General features: G+C 53.6%; 1 long non-coding RNA gene across 1 annotated transcript; it reads left to right on the top strand.

Annotated features, from left to right (window-relative positions):
• Positions 1 to 65: 65 nt before the first annotated feature.
• Positions 66 to 1,987, top strand: LOC127061321 (uncharacterized). Its single transcript, XR_007780826.1, has 3 exons — positions 66 to 448; positions 1,629 to 1,782; positions 1,820 to 1,987. It is a non-coding gene; the product is annotated as an uncharacterized LOC127061321 (long non-coding RNA).
• Positions 1,988 to 5,857: the final 3,870 nt, after the last annotated feature.

The following is a 5,857-nucleotide window of genomic DNA, read 5'->3' as shown; positions in this document are numbered from 1 at the left end:
TTTTAAAAGCCAGAAGGCTGCTCTGAGCCACAGCCCCTAGAACACAAAAACCGCCCCTTTTCCCTGGGAAATAAAACTCACCAACCCTAGTTGATGGTGTCAGTTTGCAGGAGGTACTTGGCACTCTCAAACCAGCCCAAGTTGGCACTGGTGCCAGCTTGGTCCTGGGAGGCATCCTGCGATATGCGGAATTTTAAAAGCCAGAAGGCTGCTCTGAGCCACAGCCCCTAGAACACAAAAACCGCCCCTTTTCCCTGGGAAATAAAACTCACCAACCCTAGTTGATGGTGTCAGTTTGCAGGAGGTACTTGGCACTCTCAAACCAGCCCAAGTTGGCACTGGTGCCAGCTTGGTCCTGGGAGGCATCCTGCGATATGCGGAATTTTAAAAGCCAGAAGGCTGCTCTGAGCCACCGGCCCTGCAACACCAACGCTGCCCCTTTTCCCAGGTAAGCAAAACTCACCAACCCTAGTTGATGGTGTCAGTTTGCAGGAGGTACTTGGCACTCTCAAACCAGCCCAAGTTGGCACTGGTGCCAGCTTGGTCCTGGGAGGCATCCTGCGATATGCGGAATTTTAAAAGCCAGAAGGCTGCTCTGAGCCACAGCCCCTAGAACACAAAAACCGCCCCTTTTCCCTGGGAAATAAAACTCACCAACCCTAGTTGATGGTGTCAGTTTGCAGGAGGTACTTGGCACTCTCAAACCAGCCCAAGTTGCACTGGTGCCAGCTTGGTCCTGGGAGGCATCCTGCGATATGCGGAATTTTAAAAGCCTGAAGGCTGCTCTGAGCCACAGCCCCTAGAACACAAAAACCGCCCCTTTTCCCTGGGAAATAAAACTCACCAACCCTAGTTGACGGTGTCAGTTTCCAGGAGGTACTTTGCACTCTCAAACCAGCCCAAGTTGGCACTGGTGCCAGCTTGGTCCTGGGAGGCATCCTGCGATAAGTGGAATTTTAAAAGCCAGAAGGCTGCTCTGAGCCACAGCCCCTAGAACAAAAAACCGCCCCTTTTCCCTGGGAAATAAAACTCACCAACCCTAGTTGATGGTGTCAGTTTGCAGGAGGTACTTGGCACTCTCAAACCAGCCCAAGTTGGCACTGGTGCCAGCTTGGTCCTGGGAGGCATCCTGCGATATGCGGAATTTTAGGAGCCAGAAGGCTGCTTTGAGCCACCGGCCCTGCAACACCAACGCTGCCCCTTTTCCCAGGTAAGCAAAACTCACCAACCCTAGTTGATGGTGTCAGTTTGCAGGAGGTACTTGGCACTCTCAAACCAGCCCAAGTTGGCACTGGTGCCAGCTTGGTCCTGGGAGGCATCCTGCGATATGCGGAATTTTAAAAGCCAGAAGGCTGCTCTGAGCCACAGCCCCTAGAACACAAAAACCGCCCCTTTTCCCTGGGAAATAAAACTCACCAACCCTAGTTGATGGTGTCAGTTTGCAGGAGGTACTTGGCACTCTCAAACCAGCCCAAGTTGGCACTGGTGCCAGCTTGGTCCTGGGAGGCATCCTGCGATATGCAGAGTTTTAAAAGCCAGAAGGCTGCTTTGAGCCACCGGCCCTGGAACAAAAAACCGCCCCTTTTCCCAGGCAAGCAAAACTCACCAACCCTAGTTGATGGTGTCAGTTTGCAGGAGGTACTTGGCACTCTCAAACCAGCCCAAGTTGGCACTGGTGCCAGCTTGGTTCTGGGAGGCATCCTGCGATATGCGGAATTTTAGGAGCCAGAAGGCTGCTCTGAGCCACCGGCCCTGCAACACCAACGCTGCCCCTTTTCCCAGGTAAGCAAAACTCACCAACCCTAGTTGATGGTGTCAGTTTGCAGGAGGTACTTGGCACTCTCAAACCAGCCCAAGTTGGCACTGGTGCCAGCTTGGTCCTGGGAGGCATCCTGCGATATGCGGAATTTTAGGAGCCAGAAGGCTGCTCTGAGCCACAGCCCCTAGAACACAAAAACCGCCCCTTTTCCCTGGGAAATAAAACTCACCAACCCTAGTTGATGGTGTCAGTTTGCAGGAGGTACTTGGCACTCTCAAACCAGCCCAAGTTGGCACTGCTGCCAGCTTGGTCCTGGGAGGCTGTGGGAACTCAGTGCATCACCTCGGATGCTCTGAGTCCCAGGGAGACCCCTTGGGGGGTCAGAAGTCCTGGAATGTAGCCAAGGGCACCTGGTGGCTTGATTTTGACCCTTCAAGGGTCGTGCTATCAAAGTATGAGTGTATGGAAGTTTCAGAGGTTTGAATGGTGTAGGGCAGGTGTTTTTATAGAATAGAATGTCGGATTTAATATTTTGGTACAGGGGGGTCTAATGGAGGCAAGATGGAGGATTCAGGCCCGACCTCGTGGATTTTCTCCTTCTTCTTGTCATCCATCTTCTCTGTGATGTGTGCATTTTAGATTGGTTCATACTAAAGGTGCACTGTTTAATAAAGGTGATGGGTATTGGAGAAAAATTGTAAATATCACATACGCAATTATCAGTATAAGAATGTACGACCGCCCTAAAGGGGCAGAGAGTGCTTGTGGCTGCCTTGCTGGTCAGATCTCGGCTGGGCAGAACAAAAACCTTAGAGATAAGCTTTAATAAACAACCCGAAGACTGAACTATAGAGGAGTCCAGACTCGTCTTTTCATCGCGGGCTGCCTGCGAACCGTCCCACGCGAACCACCCCACGCATGTCCGACAGAGACACACAGCCGATCGGACATCTGGCGTCCCTGGGTGGGCTCAGGTGAGCTCAAGAAGGGCTCAGGTGGGCTCGAGACGGGCTCAGGAAGAGCACAGGAGGAACACAGCCTGAGCCAGGCGGGCAGCTCCCACAGCTGGACTCGTTCCCGGGAGTACGCTGATATCTCCCGGAGAAAGCAGCGTCTGCAGACGGAGAAAGCAGCAGCCACTGAACAGCAGCAGCCACTGAGACCATCAACAATCATCGCACTCCTCTTCCACCGAAGGAGACTCGTACCAGGACAGCCCGGACCGGAATCAGAAAGGCGCCTCTGATCCCATCTCCTGCGGACTGCTGGACAGGACCAGGAGCCTTCGGACTGCCCCGACGACACAAATTCGGTGAGAAGGTTCAGATTTAAAACATCAATCACTATGGGAGGCACATACACTAAGGAGCAATTAGAAATCTTAGCGGCCTTACAAGGCTTGGCACAGATGCACACAAAGGGAATTCCCAAGAAACATCTTAAAGATTTATTACTGTGGGTCAGACTTAATTACCCGCATTCAGAGACCCGGTTGTTATTTGAAGTGGGTTTCTGGCAGGAGGTCAACAGGCACATATATTTGCTAGCAACAGAAAAGGATGAGGCAGCCTTGAAGTTATTATCTCCAGCAAGGATTATGTTGGAGGCAATTTCGGCTGAAGCTAGAAGCGCAGCCGGGCAGTTAGGTGATAAAAACCCCGGAAAGAAAAGGGGGGGTCAGGGCACGGGACAGAGACTAACTCTGGTCTCAGATAGCCCGGGAAAAACTGTCCCCGAAGAAGAGGAGGGACAGGAAAAATTAGAACTGCCTTCAATTCCAATTCCCCGAAAACCCAAGAAAACCCCAAAGCGTCCTGAGACCCCAGAGAATTTAGGAGACTCAGACACCGAGTCAGACATGAGTCCTGTCCCAGAGCCAGGCGATCCTGTTGGGGGGGAAATTCCCGAGTTACAGGAGCCGAGGGCGGAAAAGACAGGAGGGGGTGTGAAGTCGCGAACGGGGGTGGAGGGGAGCGGGACCGGCACGGAGGCACCGAGCCGCGGCGACCGTGATTGCGCAATAGGGGCGGCGTCGGGGGCGGCGGCGGCGGCGGTTCCGGGCGGGGAAGGAGGATTTGTGAGGGCAGGGGGGCATAGCACGGGTGGTACGGGTGCCGTGCCGGAAGCGGCGGCTCAGATGATACGCGCGGGGCGGGAAGAGTGCGCGGGACCGGGGGCGCGCGGGATTTCCGGGAAGGGCGGAAGCTCCACTGCGTCCATCTCAGATACGGGCAGTGAGGCGAGCGGAGCCTCAGAGACCCAGGCGGGGCCCGGCGGGAGGCGCAAGAAACGCATGACAATGACATCACAACACCCGGAAACAGGGATGCGGCGTTCTACCCGGATCGCAGCGCGCACGCGGGCCAAAGCGCGGGGCGAGCTTGTCGCGAGGAGGCGGGGCGTGAATACGACGTCAGAGGGGGAGGGAGAGTCGGAGGCGGAGACCGAGGGGGAGGCATCGGAGACGGAGCGGGGCGGAGACAGTGACGTCAGCTCAGGGGAGACGGGGGGCGTTCCCGGGGCCGCGCGAGCACGGAGGGTGCGGGCGGAGCGCGGCAGGGGGAGGGTCCCGCCCCCGGTGGCATCTCGGACGAGGAGGGGGTGTGGCCACAGCTCCAGTTCCCGGGGCTCCACCCCTTCCCCGGTCCCGATCCCCATGGCTCCGATCCCTGAAAGGCAGGCTTCACCCCCCCCAGGGGGACGTGCAGGTATTCAGCCTACATTGGCAGCCCAAGAAAAAACCGTGCGAACCCAATCTCGTAGCAGGTCTGCAACAATGCAGCAATTCTTTCCTACAATATATAAAGGGAAAGGTGCAGAGAAAAAAGCAATGTTACCAGAGCAGATGGATTACCCATCGACCTCGGAGTTTTGAGGGTTTGAAAATACGCCATATGGAGCGGATCAACAGGGGGATGATGTGATACAAATCACAGCATCGCAAGGCATTCCTGCATGGATGTTTTCAGCAGCAGAGGCAGCGAAAAGCTTTGTGCATTCATTCAATACAGCAAAAAAACAATCACGAGGATCTCAAATTTCTCTTTTAGATATAGGGGCAAAGCCAAAACCCTCAAAGGAGAGGAGGTGGTTTGGGGAATTACCAATGACCTCCACGGTCCCATTGTGTATGCAATTACCAATGGAGTTTCCTACAGAGGAGCCACAGCTGCCAGTGAAAACAATGAATTGGAAGCGCATCCGAAAAATATTAGCAAAGGAAAAGGACTTATTACAAGGTTCAGGGGACTTGACAATGCCAGTGACTTATGATGCACAAGGTCAAAACCCTAGGTGGGAAAGGATGGGTCATGATGTGGTCAAAGATTTAGTGAAAGCGGTTCAAAATAATGGACTGTGTTCTCAATATTTTAAACAACTTTTAACAGGGACATTTAATATGTATGATCTCACGCCATTTGATATTCGAAATCTTGTGTCAATGATTCTCACAGACACGCAAAATCTCGTTTGGGACAGAAGGTGGAGAAATTATCTTACAGAGTTGCGAAACAGATATCGAGGCGGGCCCAACGCGAACCTCACCGTGGCACAGTTGGCAGGGGATCCTCCAGATGACAACGCCGCGGAGCAAGCAGTACGTCTTCCCAGGAATGTGCTGACGGACATCAAAGAAGCAGCTCGAAAAGCGATCCTGCAGATTGCACCAGCAGGGGTTCATGACACTCCATATTCCTCCATTCGACAAGGACCCACAGAACCCTTTTCATCGTTTGTGGATCGACTCATGCAAGCCATCGATCGGCAGGTAGTGGATCAGCAAGCAAAGCAGCCTCTCACAGAAAGCTTAGCTTTCGGCAACGCCAACCCGGATTGCCAACGGGTCATTTCTACAATGCAAGGTCGACCAACCTTGGCAGACATGTTGGAGGCATGCAGCAAAGTGGGAACACCGCAGCATGTTGCATCGATCGTGAGGGAAGAGTTGAAAGGAGAGTGGGAAAACCGAATGAGAGGATGTTCGGAACAAATGGAAGGGAAGGTACTGGAAAAGATGCTTCAGCAGCAGAACGAGCTGATCGATAAGGTTCTTGCAACCGTTCAGAAAAAGAACAACCCGTCAGGAGGACGATGCTA

Source organism: Serinus canaria, unplaced genomic scaffold (genome assembly GCF_022539315.1).
Source record: "Serinus canaria isolate serCan28SL12 unplaced genomic scaffold, serCan2020 HiC_scaffold_602, whole genome shotgun sequence".
Lineage (NCBI taxonomy): Eukaryota > Metazoa > Chordata > Aves > Passeriformes > Fringillidae > Serinus > Serinus canaria.
This window is presented reverse-complemented; position numbering and strand designations above follow the sequence as displayed.